The sequence below is a fragment of the Oryctolagus cuniculus genome, chromosome 8, assembly GCF_051225735.1.
Source record: "Oryctolagus cuniculus isolate XC-2025 breed Fujian yellow rabbit chromosome 8, ASM5122573v1, whole genome shotgun sequence".
Classification (NCBI taxonomy): Eukaryota; Metazoa; Chordata; class Mammalia; order Lagomorpha; family Leporidae; genus Oryctolagus; species Oryctolagus cuniculus.
Window position 1 is genome coordinate 63,326,303 of NC_142874.1, and position 19,037 is coordinate 63,345,339.

The 19,037-nt window shown below is 36.2% G+C and overlaps 1 pseudogene; it reads right to left on the reverse strand.

Moving 5' to 3' along the window:
• LOC127483133 (large ribosomal subunit protein uL3 pseudogene) overlaps positions 1-19,037 on the reverse strand; it is a 123,981-nt pseudogene that overhangs the window by 61,551 nt on the left and 43,393 nt on the right.

Genomic DNA, 19,037 nt, shown 5'->3' on the forward strand with positions numbered 1-19,037 from the left:
AAGGCAGTGGAGGATGGCCAAAGTGCTTGGGCCCTGCACCTGCATGGGAGACCAGGAGGAAGCACCTGGCTCCTGGCTTCAGATCGGCAGCCATTTGGGGAGTGAACCAATGGAAGGAAGAACTTTTTCTCTGTCTCTCTCTCTAACTGTCTATAACTCTACCTGTCAAATAAAAAAAGTTGCTGAATAAATATTTTTGTTGATATCCACATAATTGATGAGTCTGTGCCTGTGATTATTGAAATCCTCCTCTGATAAAGTTGATCTTTGGTGAGCATTCACCTGGGATATGAATATCTTCATATTTTTCCCATTCAGAAATTTATCAGTATGCATCTTCCCTTAAAGCCCTCATCAATGATTTTTCCAATCATAGTACTTCCAAGTTCTTGATCCTTCAGCCAAAGCATTGGCTAGAGCCCATGAATACATCAGGACATATCTTTGCATATCACAATTTCTCTTTCCAAGCAAAGTAAGCAATGAAGCGAGTTGCTCAAAAATGTTGAACACTGCAGGGGTAGGAGGGTGGGGAGGGTGGATTTCTCCTCACCATTGTTCTCTCTAGAGTGATGATGGCACTAGAGTGTAATAAATATCTAATTTCTGGTGGCACCTGCTCATAATGCAGAATTAACTCTTAACCTTGCCTGAGTCTTTTACACCAACAGATTGTGGGGAACTCCACACAGGGTCATAGATTCAGCCTGCAAGAGAAAAGGCAATGCTGCAGAACAGACGAACATGGGCTACCTCTTTATGTTAACTTACATTTGCATTCAGGGATCATTCCTGTATGTGCCACTTCTATTTGCTAATGGAGTGTGGTTGTGCACGCCTAGGTTGTGGCATGGTGGGTTTGCCAACACAACGATCATAGTGTGCACCTAAATTGTCAGCGCAACTCAGTAGCCCATGGCTAAGCATTCAGTCTCTTCTCTATCCCAGGTGAAGGCCAAGAGTTGTTTCTCAAAAGATGAGTGGTTATCTGCAGATGATAGCAGGCACTTTTTAAGAACCTAGTATCTGTGGTGTGATTCTGCTTTTTCCTGTACTGGACTTCACTCCAAATTATGAGCTTTTGGGGTCACTAAGAATGGAGGCTTGAATTGCACACCCAAGTGAGAAATGTGTTATCTACAAAAATCAAAGAAGCCTACAGAAAACTTTCTCTCTCTCTTGAATGCATAGTAAGTTGAAACAACTTATTTTTCTCTTTGAAAGAGTTATTTTGTCATGTACAATACCACTGGACTTCTAAAAATTTTACAAAGCTAGAAGGACTCACAATTTTAGTTGACTATTTCTCTCTGATATGCAACTGTCTTATCAAGAAGTGCTGAGTTATTGATTCTTATCAATAGGCCAAATTAGCATAATGTATCAATATGATATTGTGAAAATATGTCAAAGGGAAAATTGATCAAGATTCCTATGGATTAAATTATGACATATGTCTAGAGAATTAATTTACCCCCAGTATAGAAGTCTAAATGGGTATTGCAGAATTTGACAGCTGAGAGATGACTGTTTATCATGGGCTTTGTGTACAGAGTGTAGAAAAAGACATTTGCCAGATCAATAGCAATATATCATTTATTGGCATGTGTTAATCTGCTCTTGTGATGAAATCCAATCTAAAATAATAGCTGCAATTGGAATCACCATCTGGTCAAGCTTATATTAGTGCACAGTCATTCTTCAAGGTTTTTCTGCCTTCTGCACAGGACAAATAGTGGAGTTGACTAGGGAAGTGGTGGGAATCACTTTCCCAACACAGTGGATCTAAGCTCTACAATCCCTCCAGGGAGGCCCTATCATTTTGGGCTCACGGTTTCATTGGCAGAGGCATTTCGCATGCTTTCATATGATCTTTCTCACCCTAAGGTAAAGAAACAGTATGAGGATCCTGCCAAATTAAGTAGATCTATTTAACTTATGCATTTTGTAATTGGGAAAACAACCATGGAATGAGTTCAAAAATTCTTTGGGCTCATGCTGAAACAGAGTTGATCTGAAACTTTTCTGATAACTTGATCTCTATAAGCTTCTACTTCAATCAGTGAGCCACAATGATGTGTGTAGTGTCCTAGAATGAAGGATTAGTATTCTGAGACAGTTGGAGAGGGTATTTCTACAGGCAAAGAATTCTCATCATTATTTAGTGGTTCAATGCTCTCAATTTTATAAGGACCTTCTTATATGTTCCCATTTCAATTTTTAGGAACCAATTCTTCTCAATCATTGTTCCCTACTTAACAAAAATCAGATGTTAAGATGTTAAGAATTTGAATTGTGTTATAATTCTTCTACTTGCAGAATGATATTCTTGGTTTAGTTTTCTACGGTCTCATCTCTAAGACAACAGGAGATATAGTTGATTTTTAGAACATAGTGGCTTTCAGTTCATTGATGGAAAATCTTTTCTTAGTTTGTCCAGAAGCAACCAGAATATCTAATTATATCTATTATTTTGGTGAAACTGTTCAAAGTTGTCTGTTATGTGTGTTTGATTAGTAGTTTCCAGTGAAAAAATTTACATATCATTATTATCACATCACACTGTAGCTTCTCAGAACTTGGTTTACTACAAGAAGTCAATTAGTGTACTCAAACATAATCAAATTTGAAACCCAATTGCAGAAAACCTGTAGCCAATTTACAAACGTACTTAAAATTCTGTTCATCTAAACCATGTCCCAGTCTCAAAATTTGCATTAGTCAAAGTTCACCAAAAGAATTCACATGTGCTTAAGGAGAATTATATTTTCACAGATTTGTGCATGTGATTTATAGAAGCAGGCAAGTCCAAAACCCACAAAGCAGGCACAGAGAAGAGCTAGTGTTCCAGTTCAATGTCAAATGTCATCTATTGGCAGAATTCTTGCACAGTATGCGGAACTTAATCTTTTTCTATTAAGACTTCAATGTGTTTTAGAGAGTAATTTGTTCTATTAAACGTCTCCTGATTTCAGTGCTAATTCATCTAAAAACACCTGGAGAATCACCTGGAGTAATGTTTTACCAAGTATTTGGGTACTGTGACTTCACCAAATTGACATCTAAAATATTCATCATATGATTTGTATACAGAACCAACTAATGTATATTTTTCTTTTCTCTGTTTTCAAGAATTATTGCTTAGCCATTAGTTCTAATCATTGATGAAAAATTTATTTTATATTAATTATCTATTATGAATTACAGTATAATTTATTTTTTTAACTTTTATTTAATGAATATAAATTTCCAAAGTACAGCTTATGGATTACAATGGCTTCCCCCCCATAACGTCCCTCCCACCCGCAACCCTCCCCTTTCCCAATCCCTCTCCCCTTCCATTCACATCAAGATTCATTTTCGATTCTCTTTATATACAGAAGATCAGTTTAGCATACATTAAGTAAAGATTTCAACAGTTTGCTCCCACACAGAAACATACAGTGAAAAATACTGTTTGAGTACTAGTTATAGCATTAGATCTCAATGTACAGCACACTAAGGACAAAGATCCTACATGAGGAGTAAGTGCACAGTGACTCCTGTTGTTGACTTAACAAATTGACACTCTTGTTTATGGCATCAGTAATCACACTAGGCTCTTGTCATGAGCTGCCAAGGCTATGGAAGCCCCCTGAGTTCACTGACTCTGATCATTTTTAGACAAGGCCATGGTCAAGGTGGAAGTTCTCTCCTCCCTTCAGAGAAAGGTACCTCCTTCTTTGATGACCCATTCTTTCCACTGGGATCTCACTCACAGAGATCTTTCATTTAGTTGTTGTTTTTTTTTTTTTTTTTTTCCCCAGAGTGTCTTGGCTTTCCATGCCTGAAATACTCTCATGGGCATTTCAGCTGGATCCGCATGCCTTAAGGGCTGATTATGAAGCCAGAGTGCTGTAAGGACATTTGCCATTCTATGGGTCTGCTGTGTATCTCACTTCCCATGTTGGATCATTCTCTCCCTTTTTGATTCTATCAGCTAGTATTTGCAGACACTATTCTTGTTTATGTGATCCCTTTGGTTCTTAGTCCTATCATTACAATCAATTGTGAACAGAAATTGATCACTGGGACTAGTGAGATGGCATTGGTACATGCCACCTCGATGGGATTGAATTCAAATCCACTGGTATGTTTCTAACTCTACTGTTTGAGGTAAGTCAGCTTGAGCATGTCCCGAATTGCACATCTCTTCCCTCTCTTATTCCCAATCTTATATTTAACAGCAATCACTTTTCAGTAGTTTCAGCACTTAAGAAGAATTGTGTATTGATTACAGTATTCAACCAAAAGTATTAAGTAGAACAAACAAAAAAAATACTAAGAGGGATAACATATCAAGTTGCTCATCAACAGTCAGGGTGAGGGCTGATCAAGTCACCGTTTCTCATAGTGTTCATTTCACTTTAACAGGTTTCCTTTTTGGTGCTCAGTTAGTTGTCACCTATCAAGGAGAACAAGTGGTATTTGTCCCTTTGGGATTGGCTTATATCACTCAACATAATGTTTTCCAAATTCCTAACAGGGATCACTTTTCAGTTAAATTTAAACACCTAAGAATAATTATGTGTTAATTACAGAGTTCAACCAATGGTACTAGAACAAAAAAATACTAAAATGGATAAAGTATTACATTGTACATCAACCGTCAGGACAAGAGCTGATCAAGTCACTGTTTCTCACAGTGTCCATTTCACTTCAACAAGTTTCCCCTTTGGTGCTCAGTTAGTTGTTGCCAATGAGGGAGAACATATGATATTTGTGCCTTTGGGACTTTCAAGTCTCAGCAAATTCAAAAGAATTAGAATCATACCATGCAGCTTCTCAGACCACAGCGGAATGAAGCTGAAAATTAGCAACTCAGGAATCCCTAGAGCATACGCAAACACATGGAGATTGAACAACATGCTCTTGAATGAACAATGGGTCATAGAAGAAATTAAACGAGAAATCAAAAATTTTCTGGAAGTAAATGAGGATAACAGCACAACATACCAAAACTTATGGGACACAGCAAAAGCAGTGTTAAGAGGAAAGTTTATATCAATAGGTGCCTACATCAAGAAATTGGAAAGGCACCAAATAGATGAGCTTTCAATTCACCACAAGGATCTAGAAAACCTACAGCAAACCAGACCCAAATCTAGTAGGAGAAGAGAAATAATTAAAATCAGAGAAGAAATCAACAGAATTGAATCCAAAAAAAACATTACAAAAAATCAGCCAAACGAGGAGCTGGTCTTTTGAAAAAATAAACAAAATTGACACCCCATTGGCCCAACTAACTAAAAAAAGAAGAGAAAAGACCCAAATCAATAAAATCAGAGATGAAAAAGGAAACATAACAACAGACACCACAGAAATAAAAAGAATCATCAGAAATTACTACAAGGACTTGTATGCCAGCAAACAGGGAAACCTATCAGAAATCGATAGATTCCTGGACACATGCAACCTACCTAAATTGAACCAGGAAGACATCGAAAACCTAAACAGACCCATAACTGAGACAGAAATTGAAATAGTAATAAAGGCCCTCCCAAAAAAGAAAAGCCCAGGACCAGATGGATTCACTGCTGAATTCTACCAGACATTTAAAGAGGAACTGACTCCAATTCTTCTCACACTATTCAGAACAATCGAAGAAAAGGGAATCCTCACAAATTCTTTCTATGAAGCCAGCATCACCTTAATTCCTAAGCCAGAAAAAGATGCAGCACTGAAAGAGAATTACAGACCAATATCCCTGATGAACATAGATGCAAAAATCCTCAATAAAATTCTCGCCAATAGAATGCAACAACACATCAGAAAGATCATCCACCCAGACCAAGTGGGATTCATCCCTGGTATGCAGGGATGGTTTAATGTGCGCAAAACAATCAATGTGATACACCACATTAACAGACTGCAGAAGAAAAACCATATGATTATCTCAATAGATGCCGAGAAAGCATTTGATAAAATACAACACCCTTTCATGATGAAAACTCTAAGCAAACTGTGTTTGGAAGGAACATTCCTCAATACAATCAAAGCAATCTATGAAAAACCCACAGCCAACATCCTATTGAATGGGGAAAAGTTGGAAGCATTTCCACTGAGATCTGGTACCAGACAGGGATGCCCACTCTCACCACTGCTATTCAATATAGTTCTGGAGGTTCTAGCCAGAGCTATTAGGCAAGAAAAAGAAATTAAAGGGATACAAATTGGGAAGGAAGAACTCAAACTATCCCTCTTTGCAGATGATATGATTCTTTATTTAGGGGACCGAAAGAACTCTACTAAGAGACTATTGGAACTCATAGAAGATTTTGGCAAAGTAGCAGGGTATAAAATCAATGCACAAAAATCAACAGCCTTTGTATACCCAGACAATGCCATGGCTGAGGAAGAACTTCTAAGATCAATCCCATTCACAATAGCTACAAAAACAATCAAATACCTTGGAATAAACTTAACCAAGGACGTTAAAGATCTCTACGATGAAAATTACAAAACCCTAAAGAAAGAAATAGAAGAGGATACCAAAAAATGGAAAAATCTTCCATGCTCATGGATTGGAAAAATCAATATCATCAAAATGTCCATTCTCCCAAAAGCAATTTATAGATTCAATGCAATACCAATCAAGATACCGAAGACCTTCTTCTCAGATCTAGAAAAAATGGTGCTGAAATTTATATGGAGGCACAAGAGACCTCGAATAGCTAAAGCAATCTTGTACAACAAAAACAAAGCTGGAGGCATCACAATACCAGATTTCAGGACATACTACAGGGCAGTTGTAATCAAAACAGCATGGTACTGGTACAGAAACAGATGGATAGACCAATGGAACAGAATTGAAACACCAGAAATCAATCCAAACATCTAGAGCCAACTCATATTTGATCAAGGGTCCAAAGCCAATCCCTGGAGTCAGGACAGTCTATTCAATAAATGGTGCTGGGAAAATTGGATTTCCACGTGCAGAATCATGAAGCAAGACCCCTACCTTTCACCTTACACAAAAATCCACTCAACATGGATTAAAGACTTAAATCTACGCCCTGACACCATCAAATTATTAGAGAGCATTGGAAAAACCCTGCAAGATATAGGTACTGGCAATGACTTCTTGGAAAACACCCCAGAAGCACAGTTAATCAAAGCCAAAATTAACATTTGGGATTGCATCAAAAGAAACAGTCAGGAGAGTGAAGAGACAACCGACAGAATGGGAAAAAATATTTGCAAACTATGCAACAGATAAAGGGTTGATAACCAGAATCTACAAAGAAATCAAGAAACTCCACAAGATCAAAACAAACAACCCACTTAAGAGATGGGCCAAGGACCTCAATAGACATTTTTCAAAAGAGGAAATCCAAATGGCCAACAGACACATGAAAAAATGTTCAAGATCACTAGCAATCAGGGAAATGCAAATCGAAACCACAATGAGGTTTCACCTCACCCGGGTTAGAATGGCTCACATTCAGAAATCCACCAACAATAGATCCTGGAGAGGATGTGGGGAAAAAGGGACACTAACCCACTGTTGGTGGGAATGCAAACTGGTTAAGCCACTATGGAAGTCAGTCTGGAGATTCCTCAGAAACCTGAAGATAACCCTACCATACAACCCAGCCATCCCACTCCTTGGAATTTACCCAAAGGAAATGAAATTGGCAAACAAACAAGCTGTCTGCACCTTAATGTTTATTGCAGCTCAGTTCACAATAGCTAAGACCTGGAACCAACCCAAATGCCCATCAACAGTAGACTGGATAAAGAAATTATGGGACATGTATTCTATAGAATACTATACAGCAGTCAAAAACAACGAAACCCAGTCGTTTGCAACAAGATGGAGGAATTTGGAAAACATCATGCTGAGTGAATTACAGTATAATTTAAAGATTGTTTATTTCCTAATTACTTACATTGAATCTAATCTTAAATTATTTGTTGTTATAGGTGCTTTTGTCAAATTATGGGGTATTTTAATTCTGTTAATGTTATGCTAATATTATTTTTCTTTTCAGAAAATGTTTTGGTCAAAAGTAGCTTCTTTTATATTACTCATTGTGTAGTATATAATTACCCATTTTACATCTTTTTTAATAGAAAGTTATTTAAGATTCTAATTGCTGGTTTTTCTTAAAATTATATGAAGTCAAGATATCTATGATCAACTTGTTGGTTTTACTTCAAGTTTTACTAGGTTCCATTCAAGAAATGTGGTCTATAATGTGATTCTTTTCAGCCAGAATATACAAGCTTTCTTTCTCTCTTTTTAGGAGTCTCAATATTATTTGAAAAGTAAAAAAAAAAAAAAAGTTATATTAATGGAATGTGAAAGTCTGTGTATATGAAGAAAATTTGTACATCATTGCCTATTTAATCTCCCTCCCTCCCTCTCTCTCTCTCCCTCACTCTCTCAGAAGTGAGAACTTTGTAAATCTCATATTCCATATGTGTGTGTTGGGAAGGATGTACACATGCTTCTTTTACCAGGAACTACTTTCAACAGCTGCATTCCTGCCTCTTTTTCTTTTCCATCTTAGCTAATGTTTCATTTCCTTTATTTGCACACATTTTATTACTTTAAATATGTTTTTGTAAGAAATCACCAATACTTTTATATTATCATGCCCTGGAAACTTCTACCTATTCATCTTTAATATAATGACTGATGTATTTAACTATATTCTTCCCACCCAATTTTTTTTTTTGGTTAAATGGTCATGCTCTGGTCCTGCACTGTGGCACAGTAGGTCAATCCTTCACCTGCAGTACCATCATCCCATATGGGCGCTGGTTTTAGTCCTGCCTGCTCCTTTTCAGATCCAGCTCTCTGCTGTGGCCTGCAAAAGCAGTAGAAGATGGACCAAACGCTTGGGCCACTACACCAAAGTGGGAGACCCGGAGGAAGCTCCTGGCTCCTGGCTTCAGATTGTCCCAGCTCTTGCCATTGTTGCCATTTTGGCAATGAACCAACTAATGGTTGGTTCTGTAACTCTACCTCTTAAATAAATAAAAACTCTGAACACTAAACAGAAATAATTCAACAAAAGAATCCAAAACTGGTAATTGTTTAAGATGTGAAAATTCAAGTTCTGTTTTCTATCATTAATATTAGTTTTGTTTCTAGATCTTTAAACATGATTCAGAAATTTCAATTTACATTTCAAGTTTATAACAGTCAATAGTAAGTCATAAATTGTTTTCTTTTAATTTTTAAAGGTTTATTTATTTTTTAAGGGCAGAGTGACAGAAAAATTGAGGGAGAATCAGAGAGAAAGGGAAAGAGAACAAGAGTTCTTCCATCTAGTGGTTCACTCCTCCAATGGCCACAATGGCCAGGGCTGTACACAGCCAAAGACAAGAACCAGGAAATGCATGTAAGTCTCTCAAGCAGGTTGCTGGTGCCTAAGTACCTGGGCCATCTTCCACTTCTTTCCCAAGTGTGTCATTTGGATGCTGGATTTGAAGGGTAGCAACCAGGACTAGAATACACTCTCCAATATGTGCTGCATGTGGCGGCTAAAATCATTGCACCACAATGCCAGCCTCAGAAAGTTATTTTGTTTAATTTCAAATAGTATCTTTTACTTTGTGAATACACATGCACAAATATTTGGTTCGGATTGAAAAAATCATTATATATATATATATATACACACAGATATATATTTATGCATATATGTATGTGAGATATGACTCATAATGCATCATCAGATTTTAAATCCTAGAAAACAAAATAAAAAACAGAAAACATTAATTTTTTTTAGTTTTTCAGATATTCTCAAGTCATTCTTAAGTCATATGTAGTAAATACACATACACAATAATTTTAATGTCAGTAATTAATTTATTGAACTTTATATTTTGCTATATATTTCAGAAATACCTCTTTTGAAATGAATCTATGGTCATTCCTGTTAAGCTATATATTTTAGAGAAAATTGGGGATGACTACATTTCTTTAGATCAAGTACAGGATAGTCTTAAGTAGAGAAGACCAAAAACTTGTTAGAGATTAATCAAGCTTTTATGTTTTCTCCCAGAAAATTTTTGGTTTTGAAAACTGGAAGTTCTGTTTTTATATTTGTTATTTGACAGAGAAACTGAAAAACATTTTCAAGTATATTTCCTTGATCACATTGGACGCTGCATTGCAAAGAATATAGTGCCATCTATTGGATAACAATATTTCTAAATTGTGGTCATGTTTTACATTTTAAGTATATTTTAATACAACCATGTTATAGAGTTCTCAGAAGACTCTTGGTTCGCCTACATTTTCATTAAGTTTTCCCACATATGAACACACATAAAAGTCTGGTTTGCTCAAATTCAAGTCTACTCTTGTTTGATGATACCAGGGTGTTACTGAATTACTATCATCAAAGCTACGAGTAAATAAAAGAGATCAGGATTTTTATATATAATGTTTAAGAAGTAGGAAGACAAACTTGGTGAGTCTATTTCAAAGAATAACTTTTCACAATTGCGCACATTTATAGCATTGAATTTAAGTCTACAAAGTCACAATCTTAGAAGTGATTATTAGATTTAACAACTATAAAATTCTATAGGGAAGATCATGCAGCAATTCTGCAAATAAATATAAATTTCCTCATTGAAAATGAAGAAACAAGGAAGGAAAGAATCTACAACACAGGATATGTTTGAAAAGACAGACAAAACTATGTTTTAAAGTTGAATTCTATCCTCCAAATGCTTTATATGAAAGAGTTAGGTGTTTTGCTATGACCAGTTAGGAATCAAAATGAAGAATTCTATTTTGCAATTACAACAACTTCTAGTCAAGTTATCAGTTCCTAGAATTTAGCCAAACATGGGCAGAGGGCTGGTTTGTTCATACTCATACCCAAGCTATTTATTTTCTTCTTCTAGTACAGTGACATTCTTATTTTATTTAAAAGTTTGAGCCAAGTAATGCAGCCTAAGAAAAGCAGCACATAAAGGAGAATTCACACACTTGGAATTTGTCTTCTACATAACATTTTCTGAATGCTACCATATAGGATTTAATTAACACCTCGAAAGCAGCTTTAATATCATTGGCAGAGGACATAACTTTGGCACATTACAAAACTTATTTTCTAATAAAATTCTGTCTTTTGAAAGATGGGAAGCAGTGCTGTCTCCATATCCAAGTGTTAAAAAGAAGAGTGTTTAGTCAAGTTTGGAATATGGAGTGTATGCTAAATTTGAAACCAAAATACTGTATTGTTATTGCACCAATGAGGTTTTTGTGCAAGATTTTTAAGATATAACTGTAAAAATCTAGAGGCAGAGAAAGCTTTCTAAAATTTTAGGACATGGAGTGATTTAAAGTTTTGAGTGGAATTATCCCCCAAATATGTATTTCATTAATTTATCTTACTGCCTACTCTTTAAAATTTCAGTTTAGGTTAAATACATTCAGTATCTATAGATTCATACATGAACCTAACTTTCAGTGCTTTTGAATCAGAGTGAGCAGCAATATGACTTAACATTTGTAAAACTAAAAGGGATGTTTTTAAATACTAATTTAATTTAATATTAATAATAATTAGATGATACATTTTGATTCCTGTAATTCCATTATTTAAACAAGTCTTTTATTATTATACTACTTTTTGATAGGGGAGGCAAAATAGAACATTCAAATGATAGATATGATACAGATTTCATGAGAAGTAGGTAGCAGGACATGTACAGTACTTAAAATCAAGCTTCCAAACTACACTCAAGTATTCCTATATTACAAAGATATAAGGGCATTGGAGTTATTACTATATGAAGGAAAAAACAAATTGACATGCTTCAATTTTAGTTTCTTTGGTTTATTTAAGTAGAGATGTCTGTACTTACCTCTTATCTATCATCTATCTGTCTATCCATCTATGAATCATCTAGCAACTCCAAGGTCTAGCTAGCTACCTTACCATGGTCTGAGAATGTCTTTAAGGATGGAATCAATTGCTTCCATAGGCTCCCAAGATAAATTCTCCAGTAACTGCCTGTCCTGAGTCACTGCTCTGGGCCTGAGGGTGTTAGTTTTTTATTGCAACTAAAATAACGCTGAAAGCAAGAGAAGGACATCCTCTTTGCCATTATTTCCTAGTTATATGTTCATTTATTTATGATTCTGTTAACATTTGTGTGTTTAAATAACCCGTATGTATGTTACAAGAATCTCCAATGATAAAGGAATGACCAAAATTGTTTGCTAATACCAACACTAATATAGAGCTTAATAATACAAAACTACCTATTGTGAAGATTGCCCAACAAGTTGCATTCAGAAATATTATCTTTGCTTTAATCTAAATATATTTTTATTTATTTTACATATTTATTGCAAAATAGAAATTGTATACTTTCATATATATAAATTTAATGAGGTGATAGATATTATAATAAGATGGATTGTGCCATATATGTGTATTTAGTAAACAAATATTATTACTTTGGTTTTGCAGCAATTGAGAAAAGAGCAGCAATTTTTCTAAAGATGAGTGTCAATCAAAAGGGCATTGTGTTAGTTTGCCAGGCTTTTGAAACAAAATACAATAGACTGGGTGGCTTAAACAACAAACTTATTTTCTTTCAGGTGTGAGTTGCAGGCATGAGTTGCTTCTTCTGAGGTCCCTCTCCTTGGCTTGCATAGAGCAGATTGTTCATTGTCTTCACATGAGCTTCCTTCTCTGCATCTTTGTATCCAAATCTTTTCTTCTTAAGATATCATTTTGAATTATAACCACATTAATGATTACTTTAATGACCCTGTCTAATATATTCTGATGTACTGACTGTTAGAAATTCAATGTTCAATTTTTTTTTATGGGGAGAGGGGCAAAATTCATTCCACAACAGTTGATATGGTAAAGTAGAGAGCATGTTAATTCTAAATCTCCTCTTTATCTTTCTTACCAAATGCTAGGGTCCTGGGATAACAATATAGCCAAACATTGCTTTTTATTTTTTTATTATTCTTACAAATCTATTTAATTTAAATAAGAACATCTTAGGACAAAAGATGTGTGTGTGTACTAGAACTATTAAATATCTGGGTTATATAATAAAGAAAATTAAATAAATTGAAAACTACTACACTATGTTAATGAGAGGTATGCTGTTCTTAGGATGTTACTCTTCTCATGAATTAATATATTAATCTATATAGTTGCTATCAAAATATCAGTGAGCATTTTTTGTAGAAATTGAAAAGTTGACCCTACATTTTTATTGAATAAAGAGGACATAGATTATTTGAGCAAATTCGAAAAACATTAACACCACCTAATTTTAAAATTTATTATAAACCTACGATAATGAATCATTCCACTCGCTGAGTTGAGTCTCTGGTTTAGACTTAGCAAGATTTCATCAATCAAGTGAAAGCTTCAGACACTGAAGATAGAGGCATTTTTGTCAAATTATCACATACTCAGGGGTGGCAAATTGAAGTGGAATTGTGGTACCTTAAATAGCTTTGGAGAATGTATATTGGAGAACTTATGGCATGAATAGGAATTGTTGATAATCATTGGATGTCAGTGGAATAGAAATAAATATGTTGACAATGGCATACACAACATAGTAAATATCATTATTCTATACAATGGATTCCCTAACAGTCAGAATACCTGAACAATATTCAGCTCCCATTAGCTTTTCTCACTTGCCATACAGGCTATATTGATATCCTGCTCTTATTATGCCTGAATCATGGCTTTGATTTCCCTGTTATCTACTGATAGTCTATAATTTTTTCTTTGACATTTAATCACCCAGGAAAAGGCAGGAAGATGGGCTTAAGAGCAATTTATACCCCCTGCTGGTACTTTTTTTTTTTTTTTGACAGGCAGAGTGGACAGTGAGAGAGAGAGAGACCGAGAGAAAGGTCTTCCTTTGCCGTTGGTTCACCCTCCAATGGCCGCCGCGGCCGGCGCGATGCGGCCGGCGCACCGCGCTGATCCGATGGCAGGAGCCAGGTGCTTCTCCTGGTCTCCCATGGGGTGCAGGGCCCAAGCACCTGGGCCATCCTCCACTGCACTCCCTGGCCACAGCAGAGAGCTGGCCTGGAAGAGGGGCAACCGGGACAGAATCCGGCGCCCCGACCGGGACTAGAACCCGGTGTGCCGGCGCCGCAAGGCGGAGGATTAGCCTAGTGAGCCGCGGCGCCGGCCCCCCTGCTGGTACTTTTATACCTGCAACTCTTCTTTATCAGTTGAGTCTGCACTTGCCTTTTTGAGCTAAATATCAGCACGAAGTGTGTGTTCAGCAACAGAAGCCTCAGCAGTATTTGGGACTGGCCCAAGCTTCCCCACAGGCAAAGTAATATTATTTTCTTTTCCACATAATTCTTGCTCAAACCAAACAGCAAATTCAGGAGTCCACTCACTGGTGTGACCAGGAACAAAGATCATCTCGACACTTTTCTTAGTAAAACTTTCAAAAGATTAAGTTTCTTCCTCCTCCAAAGTTTCCCACCATATTAAAAAAAAAAAAAAAAGTGTGGTATGAGCTTTATTTCTGCTATGCGGAAGGGAAATTGTGGTCTCATCACCAATCATCTTTAACCTCCAAACAACTAGCATGGGGAAATCAGGATTACCAAAATCAAAGAGGGAGAGAGAGTCTATGTATTAAAATGAATTTTTGCACTTAGGCAAGTAAATAATATTCCATTATCCAAGAACCTTTAGTATCTTTCCCCTCTTGACCACACCAATGGTCTTCTCCATATCCATTAGTGAGGTTGTCAGTTGACACAATATAAGTCCTAGAAATGTCCTGATTCAGCAGCCTATACCACCTTTTTTTTTTTTTTTAGATTTGTTTATTTATTTGAAAGTCAGAGTTACACAGAGAGAGGAGAGGCAGAAAGAGAGAAAGGTCTTCCATCCGATGGTTCACTCCCCAGAAAGCTGCAACAGCCGAAGCTGCGCCGATCTGAAGCCAGAGGATCTTCCTCTGGGTCTCCCACGTGGGTGCAGGGGCCCAAGGACTTGGGGCATCTTCTACTGCTTTCCCAGGCCATAGCAGAGAGCTGGGTCAGAAGAGGGGCAGCCGGGACTAGAACTGGCGCCCATATGGGATGCTGGTGCTTCAGGCCAGGGTGTTAACCTGCTGCGCCACAGCGCCGGTCCCTACCGCTTTCTTTTCTAGCTGGGACTTGGGACCGGTCCAGTTACAGATGTTGCGGCCATTTGGGGAATAAACCAATGGATGCATTAGTAGGATGCTGAGCCAGTACTTAAACCTGACCACTCCTATATGAAATGTGGGTATCTCAGGTACCCTCATTACTATGCCAACACCCACACTTACATTTCATTTAATGTTATTTATTTTGTGGTTAGTCTTCAGTAGTATTTTAAATCCAATCTAAGGGAGGAAAAGCTTAATTATTAGTCAATATCTCATTCATGCTTTCTCCAAGCACATCTTCCTGAAAGAGGTGAATTATTTCCCTTTCTGTTAACAATATTAATATACATGGATGTCACTTTTTAAGCTCCGTAAGTGTGTGATTGATTGCAATACTAGATGAAAGTAAGATATCCCAAATATTGCTTTATTTCCAACAGGTATTACTTTCTAAGATAGCTCATTTTCAAAGCAACCCAAGTAAAGTTCTAAAGTGTACGTGGTATTTGCCTGTAACCCTCATAGATTTCTCTTTTCTAAAGCTTAGTGTGAGTGTATGTAACTGTAACTGACATCTGAAAGGGGTGGGACCTTCTGCCTGTTCAGAACAAATAACAGTACTGCTTTTTTATCATAAATCAACTTGAAGTATACCACACATGAGTGCAAAAGTGCCAACACCTGTAATGGTTTTCAGAATACAGCGTTTGTGCAGCTGTCTGTGAAGCTATGTCCCAATACTCTGCCTACAACAGTCTCTGAATTCCTTATCATTAACATGGAATAAAATGGACAATCATTTACAACCTGGTCAACCATACCATTTGCATAGCCTGTTGCTCCTGATTCTCAGAGAATTCTTTCAGATCTCATTAATTAACCCATGAGGTTCTTATCTTCTTACATTGAAACGTCATTCACTGTCTTTTAACATTTTATTTCATGTATGGTTGTGCAGGCTGTACCCTCATCAATGCCACTGACCAAAGTGCAATTAAAGAGTGAAATCCATCAAGAGTCCCCCCCCCCACAAGCTGTGCATCCTGGGACAATGCATTTTCCTAGAGGAAGTGATTTTTCCTTTTCAAATCTTTTCCTTTACAGAGTGTAAGAAAGAGACTCTATTGGTCAACGTTGTATGGATGACAGCTTCCATCCACAGCTGTCCCCTGTTCCTTCTGACCCTACAAGAAGGCAAGCCAATAATCAGTCCTATGTATTTCTCCTTTGGTCAAACAACACCAGGCCTGACCAACAGGGAAATTTATTCCAACCACACACAGTAGCCACCATAAAACTCATGAATCAGTCACTTCCTGGTACCTTCAGTCTATTTTCAGTTCTTTTGGTAAATTGCCATCCTTTTCCCATAAAGCCTCATCATGTGAGTTATAAAATTTCACATTATTGTGGTGCACATATAGTGTTATCAATGTCAATATCCAAGCCGAATCTTGGAAAGGAGTCCATTCTATTTTGGCAGAATGGTCCAAACTGAGAGGAATCTTTTTCCTCAATTTGTACAAAGCCCCAGTATATGCTGCAAAATCATTTTGTGGTAGTGCAAGTGACAGCAGTTGTAAAAGATAGCAACACATTACAGAAACAAAGCTAGAAGTGTAGGTAAAAGTAGCATTAGATAGAAGCAAGTGTGAGTTGGAGACAAGAACCTGTGTTTAGCAAACAGCAGAATCTTCCAGTGCTAGAATGACAGGAATCAAGTGAAAGTTACAGACATACATGCTGGCTATTGCCAGCCAGAGATTGCCACTTAGCATTCCCACCCACATGTCCTTCTAAGGAAGTGAAGATGGTGTAACTGAAACTCTGAGTTTGTCACCAGGAAGATTACCATGTTCTTCCAAAGCCCTTTCCACATTTGCTTAGGCATATTTTTACATAATTTTAACGTTTTGTAGATATTTGAGGCATTGGCCCTGAACGTATTTTTTTCATTCAAGTTTAAGTCTGGCCAAAAGCTGTAAATGAGAATTTTTATTTTGCCTTTTATTGGATATTTTTTGTTATTGCATATCTATTAAAGAATAAATCTTGTAAAAACACTGACATAAAAGCCTGTGGGTTTTATTACAGAAGCAAATTTATTTTCTGGTTCATTTAATGATAATCAAATTATACACACAGATGGAAAGTGAAAGGCGAGTTATTCAATCTATCACCACCAAGGCTGCCACAGTCATAACCTGAGGGTAAAATATTCCTGTCGAAGTTGTTTTATAAGGGAGTCTGTCTCCTTATAGTTGGAAATATATCTGCATAGAGTTAACTGATCTTGATCTCTGCATGGACTGAATAATTAGATAACTTAGAAAAATCAATGAAAGCACTAAATGTGTTGTTTGTCACTCTATTAAATAACAACAACAAAAAATATGAATGTTCATTTCCTGACGATGCAGAGGATTATGTATGTAACCAATATCTTCTCTGGCTAACTATTAATTCCTCATTTACCTGAATAAAAACTAGAGATTCACCATACTGATGATGAGTGATATGAAATTGTAAAAACATCCAAATCTATGCCATTCATGCACCTTTCAATTATTAGAAGAGCAAAATTATAAAATTATATTTTAGCAAATCTAAAGATGTATTATTCATGCGTATATATTCAAATATATTTGTACATTGTCAATTTCCATTTTTGTTTTTAATTTAGTTTAGCCATTTGTTATATCAGTATCTCTATGACTTTATCGTAGGTTATAATGTTTTTAAATGTCAGTCTCATTTAATCTGTCATTTTAAATTCTACAGATGAAGAATTTTTTTTATAGAATTGACTTGTCTAAGAATCCTGGGCCAAGAATCAAAACATACGATATCTGGTAAGGCACAAATCCTTGGACAATATGAACTACTGGAAAAGGGTAAAACCTTCAATTATCAACGAGGACAACAGTGGTAGGCATTATCTGCCCTAATTTGTGATCATGTACCAGTTGCACTTCATCGTACTTTTACTTTACTTTCACTGGCTTACTATCTAATAATTTATACATTTTGAAAAACAACTTAAGTTTAAGAGATGGTTTACATTCATCCTACCTTACATCAGGAAATGTATGCCTTACTGAACTTTAGTTACTGCAGCTAAGCATCTATTTTGCTGTGTATTAATAATACATTTTAAAAACTGACAAAGACAATAATGGATGGAATGTTGAATAAAACAATTAGACTCTGTATATAGTTTGAATGAAAATCACCAACAATCAAGAGAAAGAATTGCAATGAGAAATTCTTGTGATTTTTAAAACTGTAACTAAAATAACACAGATTTAAATAAGATTAAATGGCATAAAAAGAAATATTCTACATATGAAATTTATAAATGTATTCAGAAATTTATAGCCTGTAAGTTTTATGGCATTGGAAAACTTTGTTCTTCTGTTTGTGATTTGTGATAAGCCATTCAACTTGAAATTAAAACCAGTGTGTGTATATATATATATATATATATATATAGTAGGAATATTTTGATGAGCCTAAACTTCTCAGTATTTAGGAGAAAACTATAAACTGACATCTTAAGTTGCTTTCATGGGATTGAGTTGCTTCTTTTATTTTCAATTTCTTCCCTGGATGGGGATTGGGTGAAGAGGTCAGCATTCCTGGATGTAGTTGCTCACATTTCCAATTTTGGTACGTGGCACTGAAGGTCTTATAAACGAGAATATTCATTGCTCTCTTCCCTTCAGGATGTCTCCACACCCTCACAGACTCTGACAATGCAAGTCTAAGTTTCTTTGCAACTTAGGGTACAAACATTGTTTTATAAATAGACCTTAAGAAGTAGAAAGACAGATGTGTATTTGATGGAGAAATATTTAATTATTAAAAATATGTAC